We start from the raw sequence: 25,840 nt of genomic DNA, 5'->3' as shown, positions 1-25,840 counted from the left end.
ATCTATTTTTGTCTCCTTCTTTCTGCATTTATAAAGCAACGCATAAAGAGGAGCAAAATATGTTTTTTTTAAAGGCTGAGTTCATATTTTGAGGGTTTCTAGATAGCAATCAGGAATAGGTGAAAAGTGCACCACAGCACAGAAAGAAAATCTGTGAGGTTTTTGTGTACGGCTTTTATTTATATACTCAGAGAAAGCTAATTAACACATTAACCATAAAAAAAAAAAAGGTAAATATGCTGGATGTTATTTTAAAGGCTGTCAGGGGTCTTCTAAATGAAGTGATATTTTGAGTCTCCTCCTTCGAACTTTTAGTTAGTGAACCTGCTACCCACAAATCCCAACCTAAGAATGTTTTAAGGTGTCTTGCCTGATCAGACCAAAATGTCCACTCTGAATCTGGAGCCAAGAGCTTCAGGGGTGTAATGAGACAGAGAAATATACCTTTAATTATACAGGCCTAGGAGCATTTTACTGTCATCATTAACAAAGTTACTTAAATATTGCTTGAGAAATGGCCTATGTAAAATAAAGAATGAACTCCAATGCATCTCTCAAGTTTTTATACGACATTTCAAAAATACACGCAGGATGATGGAAGGTCTTAATGACCTCTAATGCTATCACTATGACATTGTGACTGTCTCACTGCTGATTTCTCTGCATTGTATACAAATAATGACCATACTGTAGTCTTGCAATCATTATTTCAATTTTTCTTCTTGTGGTTTATCCTGTACCACTAAGGAACTAAGTCTGTTTATGCTAACTATATTTTTATTATCCATGTCTAAGATGACTTTATGATTATGAGCTTCCCTGGCATCTGCTGGAAGTTCTTTGTTGCTCGCATTCAACAGTCATAACGTCCCACAACATGCAGGTGGATACATTGCTATGTAAACAGTAAACAAATATATTTATTTTCCTCACTAGTTTTTAATTTGACATTTCTCCTTTAGAGGCTGATTCAGTGAAATGGAGTTAGATAGAGTAGATGGGGGAAAAAAATGTGTTAAAACTCTAGAGAGGCTGGTATAATACTGATCCACAGTTCGACTGTACCAGAAAAGAATCCATTTCCAGCATTTATTTCTGATGAGTTGGTATGAAGATGTACTTGACTGATGTCTTAACATTCAATACACAGAATCACACACTGTTGCTAAACTTACATTTTATACTTCAAAGTTCTGTAATTTCCTTGGCTTTATTATGAACGATTTATGGAATGTTCTATTAAAGTAAACATTGATAGCATCAGGTAATCCTTTCAGAACAAAAGAAAACAATCTTATTTCTGTTAAAAGTAGATGGAAATAAATAAGAAGACAATATTTGTACCAAATGCAAACTAAATTTTGTTCTTTGTGCCCAAAGTTTATTTATGTCTAGAATATATTGAAATACAAGGACTGTACAGAGTAGAAATGATAATACATTAGAAGTTACAGACTTTTTGCCTATATTTCTAGAAGGCAATGTTAGTTAGTATGCATCAGCTAACATTTTTAATAACACCTTTATGGGGGATCTGGAAGGGTGTTACCATGAAATAACCACAACCTCAGAAAAGGATATCATCCCAAAATTGCAGAGATATTTATTCTGCTCCTCAATTACAAGTAGGGTTTCTGGAGTCTTCAAAGCAAATAAATTAATCAGTGTCAGGGAATAGAATATTAAAATAGGAGAATGCTGAATTTAATTTTTAAGTCTGCTTTAGAAGATGAAAAGGGCCTTGGGTATGATTGTAGGCTGTGCTTGGAACTTACATAATTTGCACATGATGCTTTTATGAGAATACGGATGTCAGACAGAAAAAGGTTCTTCGTATACTGTGGAAGCTACAAAACTAAATACTGAAATAATTAGGTGACTCTTTCTTGGGAATAGAGGGGTATATACTGTGGAAAATGCACTCCTGAAAACCTAGTATCCCTTCTCCTCAATTCGTTTCACAAGTGCAAAATCAGTACAATACATTGAGAAGGTTTCCTTTTCCTGAAATTGATGAACATAGAACATTGCCTAGTTTTCTAAGGAAACAAAACTTCTCTATTTTCATATATATACATATATTTGGATATACTTATATACACGTGTGTGTCTGTTAGTTTCTTTAAAATTTTTAAACCCACTGGCTAATAGCATTCATATTTGTCACAGGAGAGCCAAAGATATCATTATCTGCGCAGGTGCTGTGACAGTAGGTGACCAGCAGGAAGTGAGACATTATATGTGTTCTGAGAGAAGGCAAGGCTCTTTAAAAGTACCTTAGATTTTTAAGGAGACCAGGTGATTTGGTTTTTTTTTTAGCTAGGGTGTTTTGGTGTAGCTAGTAGGAAGGCTACTTCAGCATGGTGTTTTCATCTTTATTTATCCTTTTACTTCTATCTTTTAATGTACAGATTACCATCTTTTTAGAAATGGAGATCCATGTTCAATGGTCATCGGTCAAGGTCATACAGATCACACATTAACTAAACGTGAGTAATGCGAACACATTGACTTTGCCTTCATCAGTGACTGTTCACTTGTATTCCTTCAGACTCTGACCTTGGCTTACTAAATTCTAGATTTTTTAAGGCTTATCCTCTAATGGTTCATTTCTTAGATTTCATATCCATTTCTAGCATAGCTGTTGTAAAACAACATAATTCTAATGTAAACACTGTCCAAGTTTCCTATCTCATGTTCACTAACTTTCTGTACGTATAGATTTTTTCAGATATTGTCTATTGCCAACTGACAGATAATGAAATTCGTTATGCTAGTACAGAGCTTTTGCCTCGGATCCAATTTTGGATGACTCCTTTGAAAAAGTATGTGGCATGGGATCTTGTCAGTGTGGTGGAATTTGGAAACCTCTGTGAGTCTGTGACAATTACATTATGGATGCTGCTAACTGTCACAATACTTAATTTTTTTTTTTAATTCAGCTTAAGCAGCATATAGTTGATAATAAGAACTGCAGTTTGGGATAGTAATTTGAGGCCTTCTTGGCATATCTAGTAATAGAATAGATCACTGCAAAGTGTGAACTGCATATCTATCAGGATAAAGGCTGAATGTCCCTATTGTTTCATCCTGTATCCCCTGACTTGCAAAATACTTAGAAGAAAAAGCCTACCTTTACCTTTCACTCAGAAGTCTTTTGAGACCCTTCCCTTCCTGACCTACACCTTCATCTCCCAGTTAATTCTTATTTTTGCTGTTATGGTCCTCAGATACGTGAACGAACCTTGCAACTTGCATTTCTGCCAGAGTGGAACCACTCCGAAAAGAATATCTTTGCTTCAGAAATCTTTGTGTTTAATACTTGAATATATCAGACCTACAGTAATATCTCTCTGAAGAAGATAAAAAGATATTTTTTTACACCATATGGTAAATGCTGAGAAATTATATCTATATTATTTAATTCAAGTTACTTTAGACACGTGTACTGGGTTTTTGTGGCAAGGTTTTTGGGGGGGAGGGGCTACAGGGGTGGCTTCTATGAGGAGCTGCTAGAAGCTTCCCCTATGTTCGATAGAGCCAGTGCCTGCTGCTGCAAGATGGACCTGCCACAGGTCAAGGCTGAGCACATCAGCGATGATGGTAGCATCTCTTGGGTAACATATTTAAGAAGGGGGAAAAAAACCCTGCACAGCAGCAGTCAGAAGAGAGGAGTGAGAATATGTGAGAGCAACTGCTCTGAAGATGCCAAGGCAAGTAAAGAAGGAGCAGGAAGAGGTGCTCCAGGCACTGGAGAAGATGGGATGCAGCCCATGGTCAAGACCATGGTGAGGGAGGCTGTCCCCCTGCAGCTCATGATGATTAATGATGGAGCAGATATCCACTTGCAGCCCGTGGTGGACCCCACACTGGATCGGGTGGATGCCCGAAGGAGGCTGTGACCCCTTGGGAAGCCTGTGCTGGAGCAGGCTCCTGGCAGGACACATGGACCTTGGGGAGAGGAGCCCATGCTTTAGCAGATTTGCTGGCAGGACTTGTGACCCCACGGGGGACCCATGCTGGAGCAGTTCATGAAGAACTGCAGCCTGTGCGAAGGACTTGCATTGCAGAAGTTCATGGAGGACTGTCTCCAGTGGGATGGACCCCACGCTGGAGGAGGGGAAGAGTGTGAGGAGTCCTCCCCCTGAGGAGGAAGGAGCAGCAGAGACAACATGTGATGAACTGACCATAACCCCCACTCCCGTCCCCCTGCGCTGCTCAGGGGGAGGAAGCAGAGAATTTGGGAGTGAAGTTGAGCCTGGGAAGAAGGGAGGGGTGGGGAGAAGGTGCTTTAAGATTTAGTTGTTATGTCTCATTACCCTACTCTGATTTGATTGGTAATAAACTAAACTAGTTTCCCCAAGTCCAGTCTGTTTTGCCCATGACGGCAATTGCTAAGTGATCTCCCTGTCCTTATAGAGACCCATGAGCCTTTTGTTATATTTTCTCTCCCCTGTCCAGCTGAGGTAGAGAGCGATAGAGCAGCTTTGGTGGGCACCTGGAGTCCAGCCAGGGTCAACCCACCACGTGGGTTGGGGATCATGCAAAGGACTAAAATCAGGAACTGAATTTTCTCAGATCAAGCATCTAAATTAGATGCTTAAAATAGTGCAAATACCACTGATTAAGTAGTAGTATTGTGCAAAAAGATGATCTGGGAATCATAAGCCAAAGAGGAGTTAACATCCTGCCATTACCAGACTTGGACATGCTAAGCTAAAATATATATATGGCAACTTAGCCTCAGAATGAACTATGTAATCCTTTTAACTCTGTTCTGCAACTGTAAGGCATTACATAGCATACAGCATGTATTCAGGTACTGAAAGATGTGGACCACTTGGAGAGAAACTGATGGCAGGAATAAGAGTGGCTAGAGGTCAATGGAACATGATTTTGGGAGAAAGAGTAAAAGACAGCATTGTTTGATTTGAAGAGAAGACTAAGGAAACAAAGGTCACAAATGAGACCTATAAGAGAAAAAGGATAAATTACTTTCTGTATTGCTGATGGATTGTAATAATAATGAGTTTCCACTCTGTAGCACTGGAAAATTTGTTTCCCTAGTATAATTGAATTACATTGCCTTTGGGGTTGTGTGGTCTCTATTATTGTACATCTTTTATGATCAGTCTATAAAACAAAAATATGTCAGGATTGACATAATTAGTTTGGGCAGGGAGCTAAACAGATGACTTGAGTGCTAGTCTGATCTTATGAATCTCTGAAAGCCACTTCTTTGTTCAAACAAAACTAAGAAATACTGAGTTACACACAAGAACCGTATGTGTGTGTCCTAGTTTGGGGTAAAGCAAAGCCAGCTGTTGTTCAGCGAGAGGCTCTTGCTTACACTTGTTGCTGTGTCAACCAGGGTCAGCTGACTCGGTTGTTTAACCCATGGAGGGGTTCCACCTGTGGGGAGGAGTGGACAGGTCAGGTGACCCAAACTGGCCAACACGGTATTCCATCCCATCTGCCCCATGCTCAATATAAAAACTGAGGGATCAAAGGGATCAGGTTGGCTCCTCTCAAAGGACTCTTTTCTAAGGTCTCTTCTCCTGGATCTTCTTCAATGGACTGCTTCTTCAATGGCTCTCTTTCTTCAATGACTGATGTCTGAGGAGGACCCCATTAGCACATCTGCCTTTTGATCCTGGTCAGTGTGTTCCAGTTCCCATTTGTCACTGAGTCCAGTGTATAACTTTCCCAGTGCCTGCCAGTGATATGTCCCTGGGAGCTTGATATGGTTTTGTGTATATTTGTATATTGTATCTATTTCAGTATTTTCTTTTTTTATTTTATTATTAATATTTCATTAAAGTAGTTTAGGTTTTTCTAAACTCATAACCCTCTCTATCTCTCTTCTTCTTAGAGCGAGAGGTGGGGAGAGCATCTGTTGTCTTGTTGTTGGCCAAACCACGACAGTGCGACAGAATGATTTTTCTTCGCTATGTTCCTCACTCTTTAACTTATGTTTTTCACTTTTTATTTAGAGTATTTGTTTATTTGGCTACTTGTATTGCAGTTTTCCAGCACAGGCTGGGAAATGGCAGTTGGGTGAAGAGCAGGGAAAGTTGGAACAAAATGGCTCTTTCACAGGATATGTATATGAAACTTTGAGGTTAGTGGTTCCTGGTTCCTCACAGTGAGCTGCTTTTGTGGCATCACATGTGCAGCACCACTTCTGTAATGTTAAAATGGAGAAAAGTCACTGGAAAAGGCTTCAGAATTAAGTTGCTTATGGGGAAGGTAAAATAAGGGTCAGGAATATTAAAAAAGGGTTTCAGTCTCCAGCACTATAGAAATTTTTTGTCCTTATTACAGCATTTGAGGACTTAGCGCAGACAAGTCACAACATAGAGGCAGTCAGAACCGGTTATAGATTGCTTTCTAACCTTTCCTCTTTCTCACTAAACTCTTACAGTGGAGCAGGTGCTGCAATTGTAGTGAATTTTTGATTGCTTCTGAATATAGGCAGCTTTAAAAGAAGTTGGTATGGCATAAAATTCCCTAGTTCTTGAATATAAAATGAGTTTACTTGGGGGTCTTTTTTCCTACCTTCTGTGAAGGGCTGGATTTTGTCCTTTTTCATGATACTTATACCTCTGTTAGTGGTTTGTTCAAACTAAATCTCAGTTCATATATGTTTTCCCTATTACCCTTGTAACATGCATACTCATATTGGTAATTGTATCAACCTAAGTAGATGTGGGTGGTCTTACCTGTCTTGCTTTGTGAATGTTAGCGTATACCATTAGGAAGAAAAAGGGTATTTTCAATGTAATCTGGCAACAGTGAGAAATATCTATTATTTTTTTCTAATGATGTCTTTATGAGGAGGGAGAATGGCAATGCAACTCCCTCCAACTGTAAGCCTTAAGAAAACATTTCTGGTTTCTTTCAGTGGTCTCTTGTTGCTTTTCTTACAGAGAACCTTGCTGCATTTGTAGCTTTCTATGGCTTGGAAAAGACATTTAGGACTAGGAGTAAATTTTTTTTAATTTAGTTTTTTTATTTCAAAAGTGTCTGGTCTGCTGTAGTTAATCCAATCTGAAGCTAATATTGCTGTGCTGGCTGAGCACTGTTCAGGAGGAAAAAGAGAAAAATCCAGCATTTTTAAATGTGTTGCAGGGCGAGAGGATAGAGATGAAATTGTGGGAAGAAAAAGCAGAACTCTCTTTTTGTAGCTGCTACTCTGACTAATGAATTAGTAAAAAACATGACACCTGCAGTAAGGAGTTATTGCTATTTGCATCCAGAAGGGTGGCCACTTTGCTTTAACAGTTTATATACCAATATATCCTTTTTATATATCTGTATCTGGGCTATAGATACAGACATATGGATATATGAGAATGCAGGAAAAAGATTTTTCCCTAGGCTGATAATTTTATGCAAGTGTAGGAATTGAAAGACTTCATTGGGCTGAGGTTTGTCTTCTGTATCCTGCTGCTGTCAACAATAGCTAGCACCAAAAGCTGTTTTGGAAAGCTTAAGAACTCCTTGTAGCCAGGATAAGATAACTTGTAGTCCTGTTCATCACTGGTCTGTGGTTCTTAGATGAATTGACCTAACGTTAAGTTTCCTATTCTTTGCAAAAGCAAAGTTTTCCAACAGCTCTGTTCACTTGGACTACTCTTGCTCTGTATATAGATATTCAGGTGTTACTTGAATCTTTCTAAATTCTTGATGTCCATAAATTCTTGTGTAAATTATTTTCAAAATGAGTGTAAAAAAAAGTAAAATTAGTTTTGAATTAGCTTCATTTTTATTTTATTTGCTATCCTATGTTGCTGTAAGAGAAACCACTAAACTATCTTCCCCATATTACTAATTTTAATAAATATTACTGTTTCCTTGTTGTAATTCATCCTAGAGAGGAGACCTACCAGTCTTTTTTGTCTTTCTTCATTGGATTGTGTCCAAGTGGATAATTCTTACTATCCTTCCTTGAATCCCACCTAATTCTGCATTGCGCTGTTTGGAATAGGCTACATGTTAATCCAGATGGAATTACACTTCTGATTTATAGAAAAGGTACTGTAACGTTTTCAAAGATGTTTTTCCCTAGTCCTTATGCAACATCTTGTTTCCCTGATTTGACTATAATTGCACACTTATCAAAGAGCTTTTCATAGTGGCAGTCAAGTCCCCCTTTCTAAACTGATTCTGATAATTCAGTATATTTATAGTTTGTATGAATGTAATCAAACTTGGTTTTAAAAGGAATTGTTATTCTGAACAGCCAAGTTAGAACTTGAGTTTTCTTTATATAAAAAAGGTCCTGAATTACCCTTACATAAATCTTGCAATAATCTAGTGGATACATGGCACAGCTATGCAAAATTCTATTATTTTGTTTGCTTCTTTCTTTATTTTACAATTCAGAATTCAACTTCACAGTGAATGGTATGAGCTCTCCCTTTCTGAAATTAACACTGTTTTTCTTCGGAATACGTTTCCAACAACTTGGAACAATATTAGCTTCAGATTAGATTAACTACAGCAGACCAGACTCTTTGGAAATGAGAGAAAAACAAACAAAAAAGCACAAAAAAACAAATAAAAAAAAACCTTACACCTAGAAACTGAACTTCCATTCCAGCTGTCTCTCACTGATACTGATAAGAGTGTTTTGAAAATTGTACCAGCCAGAATTTTTTGGTAATCCAGAAACATAAAGAGCCACGAGAATAACCAGATTTTTTCGTCCCCCTTGTGTAATGTGGGACATTCTAAGACACACGAAAAAATTTAACATTTAACCATTTGTAAGTCTTCTGAAAATTTGAGTTTGAGGGACAGATTTGGATCTTGTCTGGGTTGTCATTTAATCTGACTTAATCTGGTTCCCTGACTAGATAGGCATAATTCAGACAAGTAAAAAACAAAATATAGGTCCCTGTGAAATAATGTCCCTGAAAGCAACTGTAAGGCCTTTATTTTTATTTTAAACACCTGTGAACCCATGGGGACATTAATGCATCATTAACAATGGCAAGAAGGTGAGGACAATCATCTATTATTTCTTGTTTCTCTAAATGTGCTCCTTTGGGAACCTTTCCAGGTTTGTTGTTTTCCTGTGTTCCTATAGCAATTGTATTAGCACCCTAGAAACAATCCAATAGGTTGCAAAGAGGACCTTCTCAAATAAAGATTATAATTTCTTTTTTGAAAAGGGGTCAGAAATAGCACATCTAATCTGCTAGATTTTCTTTTAAATGGCTACCACTGTAGTCACTTCAAAAGAATGATTCAACATCATTATTATAAGAAATTGAAGAATGACTAATATGGTTCTTCATTTTCTCAATTTTTCTTCTCCTTAATATGTTTTTTTGCATTTGCCCTCTTTAATATTCACTGTGGAAGTCCAGCTGAAGTAAGGCTGAAAAGTTTATGCTTGCTGAGGAAACATCAGCATGTTTGCTGAAAAGTGTGATGGGCAATTATGTGGGCTCAGGGTAATTTTTAAAAAAAACCCAACAAAATCTATTTGTAGTTTTTTTGCGGGACTATTTGTGTCTTAGAGCAATATTTATTACATCTTTTCTGGAATATGTCACAGAACATGCAACTTGTTATTAATTTATTTAAAGAATGTGAAAGCTGAAGAGGTGACAGTGTGAACTTAATTTTAAAGACCATTCTGCGTCTGCCCTGGATACTTATATCTGCTGTATGGTTGTGCCCTAGATGTGCTGAGTGCTGAGGAATGTAACCATGCAGCTGCAGGGACGTGGTCCTGCAGTGACTGGAGTTGTCCTGTTGGATCTGGGAGGGGTGGAAGGAGGCAGAGACAGACTCCTCACCAGTACTTTAGTGGAGACTGGAAATCCTCCAGGATTTCAGAGAGCATGGATAATGTGGTGTAAATAAAAACAACTACTTCAGCCAAGTTATAAGATAGAATAATATTATCCTGAAACCTTACAATTCATGTCGTCTCTGCATAAATACTTTATACCATTGAGTCAACACAAGTTATGTTGTATTTGAGGGGTCTGTGGCTACTAGAACTGATAGTAGTTGCCATTTGTTATGAAATGGTCTGTAAAAATATGAAGGACTTTTACTGAATAGAGGATAAGATGCAGAATTCAGTTAAGAAGCCTTGGAGTTTCTGTGACATTGCTTTCTTTCTCCCCTTGCCCTCTCCTCCCTCTTCAGTTAATTCAGGAATGATTCTGGGTTATTTAAATAATAAGCTCTATTAAAAGAATAAGGGAATACAATTTTTTTTTTAAAAAAAGAAATAGATGGAGAAGAAAAGAATGAGGAACGAGGAAAATGAAAAAAGTCCAGGCATGGGAAAGATTAAAACAAAACCAGAAAAAAGGAGATAGGGAAAGAAATGACAATTGTCTTTAACTGTTACAGAATGGATGATCGCTTCTCACTTCTAGAAGAACAAAAAGCAGCAAAGCTGGTAAAAGACTTTTCCTTCAACTATTTAACCTGCTTATTTTTTTAAAACTATTTTTTTAAAGTGTATGAGTAAGTTTTAACCAAAAAAAGTTGAGGAAGCTGTATTTCTTTTTTTTTTTTGCAAAACAAAGCAACTAACTGCAATAATATAATAAAGCTCTTATTTTAGCAGTTGTATTTACATAAAATACATTGTCACTTTGAATTATTACTAAAGTATTTTCAGTTTAAAAATCCAAGTCAATTTTTAATTATTTGTATTCTATACTTAATAGTTTCTTTTACATGAGATCCATGAATAATGGAAATTGTACTACAAATTTATATTAGAAAGGAGCTAAATGGCTCTGAGTAGTTTAATTGCTTGAAATTATTCCTGAATTTATTTTGAAGTCAGCAAATATTTCCATCTCGTGGTGCTCCCATTTTTGCCTTATAGATTAGGGTTTTGAATCCTGCTTACGATGAGAATTTTCCAAAGGTCGTGCTACAGACTATGCATGACTGAAGGGGTAGGTGCTGTTTTATACTGGTGCTGTTTTGCTTCATATCAGATGTTTGAATATTCATTCAGCTAATGAAGTATGCTATAGTTGGACCACTCTATAGAGAAACGAGTGATCTCAGTTTGAATTCACCATTGCAGTTGCTTTTCCAGACCGCATCTGAACACTGTCTTGTAGGGCATTGATGGATGGACTTGATACTATCTGATGCTGTTCTGATTCGTAATGTGCTTCGTATTCATGGAGCAGGGACTGGGAACAGGAGTGTACTGCAGTGCTGCTGCCACTAGATTACAATGTCATTCCTTTTTATGGTTTAGTGAATATTTAAGTACCTTCTGCAAAGGTGGAACATACTCAGCAGGAGGAGACATTGGAAATGGCCCCTTCCTGAAGCTTTATGACATGGTTTCAATCCTTTCAGGGAAGGGAAGAAACACAGACTGAGTTTTCAGCAGAACAAGATGGGTGCCTGAATCTAGTGCTCTGTTGTTCATCACCAGCTCACGAGATTTTGTGAACAGTGCCCTCGTGCTCCCCATTTCTATTGCTTTCTTTTGCTACAGGTACCTCAAGCAGTAAACAGTCATATTCTACTCCACGTTTTCTCTGTCCACTTCCCATTTAGGATCTAAATAAAAAAAATGAAGCATTTGCTGAGCTGTAATCTCAGCCAATACTTGCTACTGATGGTGTGGTTATAACAATTATTTGTTATTGTTATTATTGTTTGGGAAAAAATGATGTATAACCTAAAGCTCTTATGCACAGGTTTTTTACAAGTGCATAAATGTGCTCAGGAATGCTGTAATGGGGAAACTAATTTGTAAGGAAGTAGGTTTTCAGTTTAAGTGCAGTTGAAGCAAATAGAGGTCAAATGAACTGGAGGCTGTGAATAAAACGAGATAAAAGGAAGGAGCTGGCAAGAAATGGTTATTTATTTATGCAAATTGAAATTCTGCTAATTTGTACATTATTTCCTGTGGCAGAGACTAAAGTTGGCTTTTTTTCCTTCTGTTCTTAAACCCATTTTCTCTCTCTCATCTTTGTATTTTGCTTATAAAGTTTTATATCCTCATAGCTTGAAAGGCTTTCCTATAATTCTGTTTACCTGTTGTGAAATAGGTTTCTGTGGGCTTATTTGAAAAGCCAGTTCCTTCTGTAACTACAATAGCATAGCAATAATCTCCTTTAGGTGGAATTTATGGTATTCAAATACTCTTGTAATTTTTTTAACCAGCCTTTATAGACAGATTATAGCAGAATTTCTGCTAAAGCCTTTGTATTAGCTGTTGAACTTGTTTCAGTCAACTGTACTTGGTTTATCCCTGTAATTGCACCCTTTCTTTAATAACCTCATTATTTTGGAGCTTTGTCCTTGTGATAGTCGTACTCTTCTCTTGAATTTCTGAAATATTAATGACTGCTGTTTGTCTGAAGCAATTTGTGCAGGATGTCATGTTGTCACCGTCGTCACAAAGGCATTACTAAAGTTTAAATCCGTTCACGCCGTTGGTATTATATATGATCCAAACAATAGACTTAGGTACTACGTCTGCTAGTTAGTAGGTGTGTCCGTGCCTTGCTCATTTAAAGTTTTCTCCAGTAGCCAACACACAAGAGGTTGGTAATTGAGGCCTTTCGCTCCATTTTAGATGTTTTTTATTTTGGTCAGGTAGTTGGGTAGTGGCTGAATACTCTCCTCTGACAGCAAGTCTGGCTTCTCCTTATCTGCTGAAGTGTTTATCTAACACATTTTTTCTTCATGAAGATGTTTCTAGAGAATTTTACCTGATATAGAAACCATGTGAAAGGCCACAATGGGCTCAAGAATGAATTTGAGGAGCCTTAAAAAACAGTATCCAGCCTATCAATAGAATTTGTATTTAGTGTCCATTGATTTCCACTAAGTTTTGTCTTTGCAAATTAAGTTATGCTACTAGATCTAGGTTCTCATATCTCTTTGTATGCAACATGTCAATATATGAATTACTGCAAGAGATTCTTGATCTCAGTTACGCTGAGTTCAAAAGTGGCTTTGTTTTCCTATATTGGGAAAAAGTTGCATCTGAGGTTTTGTGAAATGTAGATGTTAGCATGCTGTGATTTATGTAATATATATAGTCTGTGTAACACAGCAAAGCTAATGTCGCTGTAGAAAGTTAACATCTCAAATTTCTTGCCTGTTGTGATGCCTACCACCCCAGCTATAATATACCATTAATATTCTTTAATTTATCCCTTTGATGCTGTTGGTTATCTTCACTCGTCATACCAAGCCTCTGAAAACCCTTCAGGTAATGGTCCAGATCTATTTGTCCTGGAAAATATCCAACATGTTTTTGGGAATTGCAACAACAGTAGTTTACGCTTAATATGGGATAAGTTTAGCATCAGCAGCAGATCCAACATCTGTTTCACTAAGGTCTGGTTGTTTTCACAGGTAGCTGGTTCTCATTCCATGTCACAGATTTCTAGTGTTCTATGCTATTTTATTCTACACAAACTTTTTGCTACCTTCATCATTTTAGAGGCTGAGAATCTAGCATCTGCTTTTTTTCATTCGTTCTTCCACTGTTTTTCATAGGGTGAATAACATGTGAGGTATAGTGTATTCCTTAGGTAAGAGTTCTATTAATATATATGTATTTATTTATAGATACACAAATGTATACATACAGAAATTGTATATTTTATTTTTCCTTCCTTGTTCATGGTAGTGCTGACAACTTATTCCTGAAACAACTGAGGGGACACCCCTGTCAAAGCTCCACAGCATTAGGAGAAGGAAGACAGAAAAAGTCTAAAAGGAGAATAAGATGGAGCTTCTTGCTGCCCATCAAAACTTTTGCTGTGTTCGAAATCTCTTCTTTACATATGACTGCATTTTTCCATTTTTAAAAAATGAAATTCAAGTTGTTTTAACCCCTGAAGTACATTCAACAATGAGGACTAGGCATGAATCAGAGCTTTGAGAATTTTAGTAATGCTGTTTGAAGGTCACCTCTGCCTCCCTTTTTTTATAGTGTTGCATCAGTTAGGATGGAGACAGTACTGACGTGACTGTTTGGACTGAGTCACCAGATCTATTGTCCCTCACAGCCTCAGACCCCTTGTGATACTTAAATGGTTGAGACCTTAAACCTTGCAGAGGATGCTGCAAAATGGTTCTCCTACTACCAGTGCTGGTGAGGGGCCTTTGTGGGGTCACACGCTTGGCTCATGCCTCTGTTCCTCTGTTTATAGGACCGCCCTTCAGTGTGAACAGGAGGAGAAAAATGGCTATGTACAACAGGTGATTGATTTTTTTTTTGCATTCTGTTTGCAGTTCTTAAATAACATAAACTATTTTTCCAGGAAAATCCTGTATTGATAGAAATATTTATATCTGCTGCTGTTGGATACCTTTGAGAGGGTGTGATTCAGCAAGCATATAGTCAAGGAAGGGTTGCTGTGAGGTAGTCAGCAATGAATATATGAACATGAGGCTTTTGAATTGACAATTGTCAACAAGTAGGGCACTAAATAAGTCTGATTCCCTTTGTTTGGTTCTTCTCCCTGGGCCATGCCCAGCCATCGGGGTGCTATTTATCACTCTCAGTTTTGTTTGGCCATGCTAGATAAAGCAGCCACCGCAGGAGCTGGGGAAGATTTAGATTTCCAAATGGGGAGAATGACAGGTCACTAGGGTTACCAGGGCAGAAATCAAACATGTAACAATAAGTGTATAAAGTACATGAAGCTGGTTCTGCATGACAGCAATCTCCTTTGGATGAGCCAGTTGTTATCAAAGTCACAGCAGTAGTGATCTTCATGCTTTCACATGCAGAAGGATGTGAAGCATTTTTTTCATGATTGAGCTGTGGTTTTAATGCACATAAAGAGAAGTAAGAGGGCAACCAGCAAGGGTCTGCGCATGTAAGAAGTTTCAATAAGATCCAAGCATCAGGCTATCTGTAGGTCCATGAAGGCTATAATTAGGATTTATAAAAAAGATTCATTTTGTGTTTTAGTTTTCTTTAGGATGTTTTGGACTGACATTTTGTCTCATTTCCTCCACTATATTTTATACAGGTCTACATATTCTGAGGCATTGATACAGATAGCCACAGTGAGACTCTGCAATGTGTACATTGGTGATACATGTTACCATGGTAAATCATTGGTTCTTACAATAGGTTGCAATTTTCTGCAGTGGAAATTAAGAATTAAACCATGCCATTGCTCTTCTGAGAATCAGACTGGGTTATCAGTGCCAATTGCTGAATCAAGCCGACTAGCCAAGTGTTAGCAAATTATCCTTGGAAGTTATTTATGCTATCACTTTGTCAAGCCTGACAGAGAAGTCATTTATTTAGCCATGAGTATGATAGCAACTTCTATTTAATTTCTTTCCTGTGCTATGCAGGCCTCTTCCAACCTAAATTCTCTGGTGAGGTTCTCAAAAATGTGCAGAAGTAGCGCAGACTCTTGATTAGGTTCCACTGGCCTAAGGACAAAAAGAACCTATTGCTTTTCCCTGTAGCGTGTTTCCCTCTTTATTCATGCATGGCTTTTGCTATTCCAGCAACCTTTGGGACATTAAATGCACCACCATCTTAGCATTTCTTATTTCAAATGCTGTAGGTGTAGGATGTTTTTTATCTGAGATTATTTCCTGTGAATCATTTTGTGCATTGCTAGAACATATATTTTTCTCTCCCAAATATGCAGTCAGGTGAATGTGGCCTGCCTGTAAAGCCCAGCAACAAATTGATAAAATTACTGTGGGTTTTGGTATGCAATATTTTGATAATGGTATCGATTGATAAATGATATACTATTTTGCAGATGTAGCTGCCCTAGCATATGTTTGCTCAAGTACAATGTGAAGTAGCAGAGCAGGGAATGGGGACTTCTCTGTATTGTCATTAGCATTCAGAGTAATGCAGGCCACGTTCCTAGATGGATATTATTTGATAGTGTGTTTAATGAGCATCTAGTTAAGTATCTGCCTAAAGTAATTTTAAAAGCCATCTGTAAGGTGTTTGTTGTCAGTTTGCAGGACTTTCAGTTAAGCTTGTTCCTTGCTAGCCAACTCATTGGGTACTGGTCACTTTGGTGGCCATGCCAGAATTACCCCTTCCAAGCAAGTGTGGGCTATTTGTGTTGTAAAATTTGTTGATGGCTTTTCTATATGAAATGCTGACAACTTACGTATCACACAACAGTGTATGTTTGTCTTAAAAGTGACAACTTTTAAGATAAACTTAGCTTTTCTTAAACTTTTATTAATTTTTTTTTCAATCCTTAAGATAAACTTAGCTTTTTAGTCCTTCTTTGCTTATTGTTTTGAGAAGGCTTTAGCAGATCAGGGAGAGGCCAGGTTCTCTTTCACTGCTGTCTCAGCAAGTTGTTATTATGAACAATAAAATTGCTTTATTTGTTCAATGTTTTCTAGAATAGTTTTAGTAAAATTGATGCAATGATTGCTTTATGTGCTATGTATTAAAAGCCTAAGAAGAATAACTAAGCTGTTTTGCACCAGGGGCATTGTCTTTTGCTTAGCTCACTAAAGCATTTTAGAGCCTTTCCCCCCCTAAAGCTATCTGTCTGTAGACGAATGCTTGGGTAGCTGAATTCATTAGGATATAAAAGGGTATTTAGTTCTGCTTGTTTAGCTACTGTGAACTGCAAAATAAACACTCAGTATCAGTTGATCAAGAGGAGAAATCTTAGTAAAATATAATTTTTCTTTTGTTTGCTCCCAAACATTTGTTAGTTTCCATTGGGATGCTTGCTTACATTTCTCTTCTTTGCTAGCAAGTGGGACATTTGGACTTTAAGACCCAGCCTCTCAAAGATATCTAGCACCAGCTTGCCATTTGTTTTCACAGGAAACTGAGAATCTAAATAAATATGAGGATGTAGTACTCCATAACTGAATGGAGTACTAGAGAGGGATAAAATGAAGCAGGCTAGGTTGGAGGGACAAATGCTGACAAGAAAGCTTGAGGTAAGTGGTCCTGATTGATTCCCTCTAGATTAAATGAGACAATTGATAATGTAGTCCTTTGCTATCAGGTTAACTCACCGATTCTTTCTTTCTGGATCCTGCTCTTAGTAAAAGGAAAAAGCTAAAAGGCAGTTCTGGTTGCTGACATTTGCACGGCTCCAAAGAAACTCTGTCTGAAAGTTTGCTCTGTTGCATGTAGTAGAGGCATATGACTGTAGCATCTGCAGTCATATGAAAACCTACCCACATGAGCAGTTTAGTTTTCTGGAAAACTTTAGATTTAGTTTAGAAGCTTTAGTTCTGTGGATACTCTTGACATTTTACTAGGCATAGGTTTGGTTGGCAAGGGAAGGAGAAGGTAGTAGCAAAGGGATAGTGTTTAGGGGTCTACAAGAGGCTGTACAATTTGCCTTAAGATTCTTGTGGTCACCTGGCTTGGAGCTGCAGGTAATATCTGACTTGGTGCCATAATTTCAGAGAGCTGGATATGAGCTGCAGTTACAGGAGCTGTTAGCAGAATGGCAATGCAGAATTTATGTGAAAAGCTAACCTGTTCAGCTGATTTCTGTGTTCTCCAAGACAGACTTGCTGTGTCCCCAGGTCACTTGTTGAGCTGGGAGAAGGAAAAATAAGTATCTTCCAAAAGCATACACAGAACTAGATTTCAGTTTCCCATGGAAATAAAGTTAAGTATGCCTCTAGATGGGAATTTCAGCTGAAGTTTGTGCTTCATTGAGAAGAAACCCTAGACAACCTGATAGGCCATCCTTTGCTACTTGCTATGATTGTCAGCGCTCCAGTGCAGCCAGAAGTGTATGTCGATGAGAACTCTTCATTACAGGAACCTACTGTGAAAGCAGATTTTGCCTGAACTCCAGAATGGACACAAGCACAGTGTACCTTATTGTCAACGTAGGTGCCAATTTAAAAATAGGAGTTGCTGAAAAGTGGCACTTCTGGTTCTATATTCAGTCCCAAGTCCTTCAGTGACTAACTTTGAGTGCTTACTTGCCTCCCTTCCCTTCAGATGTAGAAACAGATGACTGTCTTAGCGTGAAATCTTTCTTTTTCTTTATGATATTTTTCCTCAGCAGTAACCAGAAGACCTTCAGCAGCATGTCTCTGCGTCCCCTAATACATTCCCCAAAAAAATGCAGTGCCATCAGAGAAGCACTTTAAGACTCTGGCTAAATGCTATTTCTGTTGAATTCGTACTAGCATTGCCTGCAAGACTGACTTTTCCTGGGAAAGAACAACCCCATGCGCCACTATATGCAGGGGACCATCCAGCCGGAAAGCAGCTTGGCAGAAAAGAACCTAGGGGCCCTGGTGGGGACTGTGGGGGTCTTGAGGGTCCTGGTGGACAACAGGTTGAACGTGAGCCAGCAATGTGCCCTTGTAGCAAAGAAGGTGAATGGTATCCTTGGCTGCATTAAACAAAGTACTGCCAGCAGGTCGAGGGAGGTTATCCTTCCCCTCTGCTCAGCACTGGTGAGGCCACACCTGGAGTACTGGGTCCAGTTCTGGGCTCCTCAGTACAAAAGAGACATGGACATACTGTAGAGTTCAACAAAAAGTCCCAAGGGTGATTAAGGGCCAGGGGCACCTCACATATGAGGAAAGGCTGAATGAGCTGGGACTGTTCAGCCTAGAGAAGAGAAGGCTCAGGGGGATCTTATCCATGTATGTAAATACCTGAAGGGAGGGTGCAAAGAGGACAGAGCCAGGATCTCTTCAGTGGTGCCCAATGGCAGGACCAGAGGCAATGGGCACACATCAAAACATGGAAGATTCTCTCTGAACATCAGAAAATGCTAGTTTACTGTGAGGGTGACTGAGCACTGGAATAGGTTGCCCAGGGATGTTGTGGAGTCTCTATCCTTGGAGATACTCAAAAACTGTCAAGACACAGTCCAGGGAAACTGGTTCTAGGTGGCCCTACTTGAGCAGGGGGGTTGGACCAGGTGACCTCCAGAGGTCCCTTCCAACATCAACCATTCTGTGATTCTTATCTTCAGAAGAGCTGACCTTTGTATGCCGTCTCTACTTTCCACTCGGACTGCAAGTACAGTGCCAGAAGCATCCCTGTTTCAGTAAATATCAAATGTGCATAACAGCTATTTTTGGTCACCAACTCAGCTACTGCCTAGAGGTTGCAGCTGCTAAAATTGTACAGAAGTGTTAATTTTGCTTCAAGGTTTTGTCAGGAACAGCTGGTATTTTTATAGGATTTTGTATGGATTTATTACCAAGAAACATTTTGCCACTTAAATTTTTATTTTTTGAAAATAGCAAGCTAATTTGCCAAACTTCATAGAATATGCACTAGGATAGTATTTTCTTTCCTTTTTTTAAATTTTATTGGTAGGTTAGTATTTGAATAAATAAAAAATTATCTGTATCAGCCAATGGCAAAACAAACGTCCAGGATTTATGAAGATTTATTTTGGTACTAGGAGCTGAAGAATACTGTGCCTCTGGTAAGGAAGGTGCCTTAAAATCTACCATATTTTTGGCTTTTGGGCGGTTCTGATAAATGAAACAAAGCAATGAAGTTTGTTTGCTTGTTTGTGTGAAAGTCATTATTTTTTAATCCAGTCTTCCTATATGCTCTGTTGGGAAAATTCTCAAAACTTTTTTCTCATGGACATAAATACATGACTTGGTGTTTTGAACAAGTACTACTTTTCATTCAGCATGTGCCAACTTGCTGTTCTTTCCTACTGATTTTGCTAGCAATGAGAATTTTTTTTTGTAGAAAGCTACCATCAGATGGGATAACTTTGACATATTCCCTTTCCTTTCTAGCATAAGCTCAATGCGTTGCCCTCACTAGGACCACAAACGATGATCTGTTCAGTTTTGCTTGTTAATTTTTATTGCAATATTCTTTCACTGTTCCATAGTTTAAGATGCTATTATAAATGTATATCAAACTGTTAGAAGAGTTGACTCAAGGCTTGTCAGCTTTGTAGGCAAAGTGATGGGGAAGCCTGAAACAGATAGATGTGAAATTTTTGATTGGGAGGTAAGGGGTGATCAGGGAAAAAACCCTCTCTTACTCTTTCTCCCTTTATGCCAGGCCATTACTACCTTATAGTACTGTGTTGCAAAGGATGGGCTTATACAGGGGCAGGTACCTCCTGTGACTCTCTTTTACAATTTTCCTAGTTCAACACTTAGACAAGATGACACCTAAGCAAAGATTACAGCAAAGTCTATTGTTTTCCGTACAAGGCAACCACCTATTTGGCTTATGCCCAAAGCTGTTGGTGCTTGTCAGCAGTTGTTTCTCTAGGTGGCTGGTGATGGCGATGTAGGAGGAAAGGAGCAGGACACCAAGGGATTAGTCCCCCACCCCTAACCATAACAAAGTTACGAAGCTGCAAACAAATGGACTGCTTGCAGCTAATACTGATAGATTAATCTGAAAAGGGAGAGGGTAGCATCAGTATTGCCAGCTGGAAGGCCTCAAGAGCTGTCAAAGTCCTGACACTTTTGGAAACCATGATTTTTGTTTTATTTAAAAAATCTTTTAAAAGTAGGAGCCTATAAAATTTACTTTATGAGCCTTTTCTGGGACTATGGGAGCTAAAAAATAATAGATCCTTGAGCTGGGGTTTTAACTAAGAGATGTAAAATGTTGAGACACTTTTATAGAGCTGAAGCAATCACTTAGAGTTAAACAGGGACATCAACACCCTCTTCTCATGGTTAGGAAAGCAACCTGGGACCTGTTGCCCTTTAAACGGCAGTTTTACTGCCAGAAGATATTGGGAAATATTGTTCTGGGTTGGAGTGTGATATTTCCCATTGTGAGAGGGAATGACCTGGTGTCTCCTGTCAGTCATGGCTTAAGTGAAAATTTATCTTGTAATGTGATTTTTCTGTGTACTTGTTGACTCTTGTTTATGTTTAAATCTGTCATTTGCATGAGATTTTTCATTCATCCATCCATTGTCAGTTTAGCCTACTGAAGCAGCCAGGCAGCTCTTCTCACTGAAGTTTTAAAATCAGAGGGGCTTTAGCAACATTGCTCATCTGAAACAATAAGATAAATGTCAAAGGTCAAAGTCAAAGGTCAACCCTTCCCTATGGTTGACCTGTGAAGCTTTCATAGGTGCAGCAATGTTGCTTTTGCTTTTAAAGGACAGTGACACAAGGCTTGTGCCTGCCCTCCCTCTAAGGGTCACAAAAATTGAGATAAAGAGATAAAATATCCACCTCATGCTCAGAAACTGTGCACCTTTACCTTGTTCCCTCTTTCCCCCTGGTTTAACTGTATTTTCTGTCTCCTGCCTGCAGGAGCACTAATGATCCATGGAGAATCTGAGTCCCCTTTGCCTGGTCCTCATGAAGCTGTGCTAATGTACCCAGCAGATCTTGCTTCTTTCAGTTATAGAGGGAGAAGTACTCAAGCCTTCATGAGGTCACATCTTCAGGAAGGCAAGATAAATGAAGGACCAGAAATGCTGGAACAGACATTCACTAGATCTGGACTGCATCAGCACTGGGAATAGGATGCAAACTCTGTTTTAGAAGAGGCTGTCAGGGGGAGAGAGAGAAATACTAGTAAAGGGAAAGGGAGACTTGTGTATGAGACAGGGGAAGGAAGAGGAGGAAGACTTGTTGCAGTCACTAGTCCTTTCTTTGCAGTGGAATAACATTCCTTGTTTTAAAATGTTGCCTGCGATGTTGAATACTAATTGCTCTGTAGGCCTGGAAGAACTTGTTCATCAGTGATCCCCACGTGCCCTCCTGGTGTCCTCACACCACATCGCTGTTGGCTGTATCTCTGCTTCCCAGAGGGTTTGACAGCTCTATGGGGCTATCAAACCTATCAGTCAGAACCACATGTTGTGAGATAATTGCTGGTGTGTGACTTGAAGCTTATAGCATGAAAATCAGGATGAAATATAGGTAGGATTTGAGCTATGCAAAAGATGCTGAGGAACTTGAATTTGTCACAGGGAGTGAGAAGTCAGCATAGTTCGCATAAAAGATAAGGAGTGACAGCATGCCAGGAAGACCTGAAGGATGAAGATTGAGAATCAGCCATGGAAAAATGATCGATAGCTGTAGAGGTAGATGATTTCATTATATTTTCTTAATGGGAAAATGGAAAAGCTACTGGAAAAACTGAGGCAGAGAAGTGGGTGGCTTTTCCAAGATGCCACCACAAGCTACCTTCAGAATGAAACAGCTGTCTCATTTCAATCTGGAGATGTTTGGGTTTAAGTAAATGGTTCAAAAGTATACTTGGAACATAAGTTTAGTCCAGTGCTTCGGATGTCTCCTCTCATGAAAATTTGTCAGTACTTAGAAGATGCCAGTTGGAATAGTTGGCCTCTTTCTGTTATTTTGTTTGGCTGGAAAGCAGGGGGATGGGTTTTTTTAACACATATAAGCAAGATTCCACTTGCTTATTCATGCAAAACAATTAGCTATTTTGATAGGTCAAAAATTTAAATATTTTCCTTAATTATAACAGGAAGCACAGGCAAAGAGGTTTTATACAAAGTATTAATGAAAATTTTATGCCAACTTAATTCTTGTGCTTGAATGCGGTTATTTTGCTGTCCTCAAAAATAATTGGGGATTTTGTCCATCCTCTTGGATAAGAGGCTAAGGGAGTGAAGTTCCTAGAGCTGGAAGGGTAGAAACTTTTATTATTTTCTTTTAATTCTGAATGCACTGTTTTCAGCACCTGTGTCTTAGGTAAGCCAAAAAAAAACCCCCAACTCTGCAACTCAACAACAGCCTACTGACTTCTCTGCGAGTTGAAATTTACTATGTTTTTTGTAGCCTTTGGCTAACATCCCTTAGTTATCTTTTCAGTTTTCTTTCTGAGGCTAAGGTTTAGAACATCAATTGCTGCAAAGCTCATGGAAGAGTATTTTTGGCAGACAGGTTTTAAAGGCTGCCTTTCTGTGCAGTAGAAGACATGACACTTGTGCTGACAAGAGAGATATCGCCAGGGAGCCAAGTGGTATAACAGTGCTAGTGTGTGTGATATATGGTGATTTTTTTTTATGGCTTTGTCTATAAGTGATTGCATATTGTATTTCTTTTCCTGTATAACATTAGTTGTCTTACTGTCCTGGTTTTGGAGAAAAGCTTGCAACCTGCCAGACAGAGATCAGGTTAAGTATCTGAGTTTTGGGGATGAGTGTGAGAGATGATAGGTCCCTAGTGCAGGGTTAAAGTGCAACCCTTTCTGTTTTCTTTCCTCTAGACCTAGACGTGTTTTTTCTTCATTTTTCTAGTGATATCAAGGTTAGGTTGGTTACAAGTAATTTTGTAGTTAACTTAAGCTGAAAGAATGTCTAAAATATTTTTTCACAATTGATGTTGCATTTTATGGTTGATCTGTTTGGAACATGCACATACACACTTTCAGCCAAACTTTGAACTAACTGGCCATGCGGTCAGATGATCTCCAGTGACTAATCAAAAGAAGGAGGTGGAAATTTCCATCAAGGAATGAAAGGGCGGGCAAAATATAAGTTGGCTTGGAAGAAGCTTTAGACCTGCAATTTAAGGCACTGGAACAAATTTTGTAATTATTGTTTCCAAATATGTGAAAAAGAGAATAGGTATTTATTCAAGTTGTTTTCACTGGTTAGATAGCGCTTTCTTCTGCAAACATGCTTCTGAACCATTAAAGTCTGGGCTGGATTTCATAATTGAGTAATAGACATAAAGAATGGAGAGTATGCAAGGACAGCTAATGAAAACTGAATGAGTTATTAATGAGTTTCATACAAACTTGGTGAAAACATAATTTTTTCTCTTTTGCTTCTGCAGTTATAACAAGCTGCTTTTACATTGAAAATGCCAATGAAAGCAAAAATATATTGCTCAATAGTAAGCTTTATGTATTAAGTAGAGATAATTGGCTGGAAAAAGTTGTATGCAAAATAGCTGATGCTCTGTCCTTCTAACTGTGACTCTGCTGAGAAATATAATGCAACTGAGCTTCTTCAGAATTCTGTGGTGCACAGCAGGAACTCCTTCTTGCTGTCATCTCTTAGACATTATGTGAAGGACTGGTCAAGTCCTCAACATAATGCAAGTGGACAGATTTAAAGAATATAACATGATTTTATTTTAGTACCTTTCATTTCTTCATTGCATAGAAGCACTTTTGAAAGCAAGGAGCTAAACTCTGGTCATTGAGTTACTATGCGTCTTGAAATGAAACATCATTTTGCACTCAGCAATAGACTGAAGAGAAACCTGAGTACGAGAATAGAATTAGGGACAGAGAATCAGTCGGGAATTTAAACAGCTATGCTCACTCTGTCTTATCGGTAGGTGTTCTTGCAAAAATGGCCCAGTTTCCAGATGTGATACAAACTTTATGGAGGTTCTGAAATGTTTCAATGCATTTTCCCTTTCTCATTTTTATAGCCCTTGGATTTCTGGGAGCTGGCCAACATGGGAGGTGCCAAGATACCTTGAGAGATGTTGCTGTTGAGAAGTTTCCAGCTGGAATCAGAAGTGTTGGGAATCTTGAAAGACAGGCAGTTCTTCTATTGAATCTACTCCCATTTGCAGACTTCAGAGGTCTGAATCTCATTCATTGCAACCTAAGTTAGAAGTAGTGTTATTGAATTCAGTAGGTGTGACACAAGGTCAAATCAGTGTAAGCGAGATCTAAATCCAGCCTTCAAAGGTTGGATAATTTTTTGTAAAGATTATTTGAAACACAGTATGCTTATCTAAACTGAAAATAAATTCAAAACTTTGAAGTTTTCCTCTTAGCTAGAGAGCTGTTTCACAAGAGAGAAGAAATCTGGCAGAAGTACAAATGTTATTTGCAATAATTTTAAAAATAAATTGGGGAATTATATTCTTTCTTCGATTGTTGAGTTCTCATTTCCGCCTGGAGAGGTACAAAGTTGCTGAGACAAATTATTCGAATTTATTCTTGGTTGTGTGAATGGGTTTTACAGCAATTTTCCAGAGGTGTGTATGGACTCTGACCACTGTTAGGAAATACTCTGTGTGTTTTCTCATTAGCAAAGCACCACAAAAATTACAGCAACTGCAGTGTATCTACGAACTCATAGGTGTTGTTACCCTTGTACAGGCATTGGAGATTGAGTAGTCTAGACATTAAGGATGATGTATATCTTACCTAATTTTAGCCACTAGTCAAAGCTGGCTGGGTAAACTCTAATAGTCAGTGAAAAGAGTGGCACTTTCACATGGTGATTCATCCCAACCTATGTTCAGATGGGGCAGATCAGCTTTGGATGTGCCTGTCTCTCTACCCAGATGACAGAGGGAGACCTAACACTTTATTTATAAGCAACAAAGCTCCTTTCCAGGACACCAACCATCCAATAAGAAAACACTTCTTGCAAGGAAAGCCTTGACCACAAAAAGAAAGGAGAGAAATAGGCACAATGGAGACTCTTAGGGTCTTAATGGTGTTACTGAATTTCTATTGGTGGGTCTTCACACCTATAAGAGTGAGTCAGTGGTACAATGTAGTAGACTTAAATGTAGTAAAGGACAAACATATGATCTGTCATTTCTTCATAGATAATTCTAGGAACGTGACAATCATGATCTCAAAGACAATATTTCACTGTTGGAGAACAAAGGTAGTAACTCAGGTATGAATGAGACTGGAAAGGACAAGAATAACATTTTTTGTACCAAAATTCCAATTAGATTACATTATGGTCTTTTATGGTTTAGTGGTTTTACTGATGCAGCAAAATTACAACAAGTAAGGCAGATTGTACTAACGTTAGTATAGTTTCTTTGTCAGTGATTTTTCTAAATACCTAGAAAATTATGTATGTGGTATAAAACTAAAATTTAGCAATGCATGCAGCAAAAAATAAAAATTATTCAGCTTTCCAGAAATTGTTTCATGCTCATGAAAATTCTCAGA

The 25,840-nt window shown here is 38.4% G+C and overlaps 1 long non-coding RNA gene across 1 annotated transcript; it reads left to right on the top strand.

Annotated features, from left to right (window-relative positions):
* The first annotated feature begins 5,425 nt into the window (after positions 1-5,425).
* LOC141740092 (uncharacterized) lies at positions 5,426-24,735 on the top strand. The gene is made up of 5 exons (XR_012585880.1): positions 5,426-5,656; positions 10,381-10,429; positions 14,181-14,229; positions 15,009-15,088; positions 24,343-24,735. It is a non-coding gene; the product is annotated as an uncharacterized LOC141740092 (long non-coding RNA).
* Positions 24,736-25,840: the final 1,105 nt, after the last annotated feature.

The sequence above is a fragment of the Larus michahellis genome, chromosome 3 (assembly GCF_964199755.1).
Source record: "Larus michahellis chromosome 3, bLarMic1.1, whole genome shotgun sequence".
NCBI lineage: Eukaryota > Metazoa > Chordata > Aves > Charadriiformes > Laridae > Larus > Larus michahellis.
Note: the sequence above shows the minus strand (reverse complement) of the source record. Positions and strands in the feature narration are given on the sequence as shown.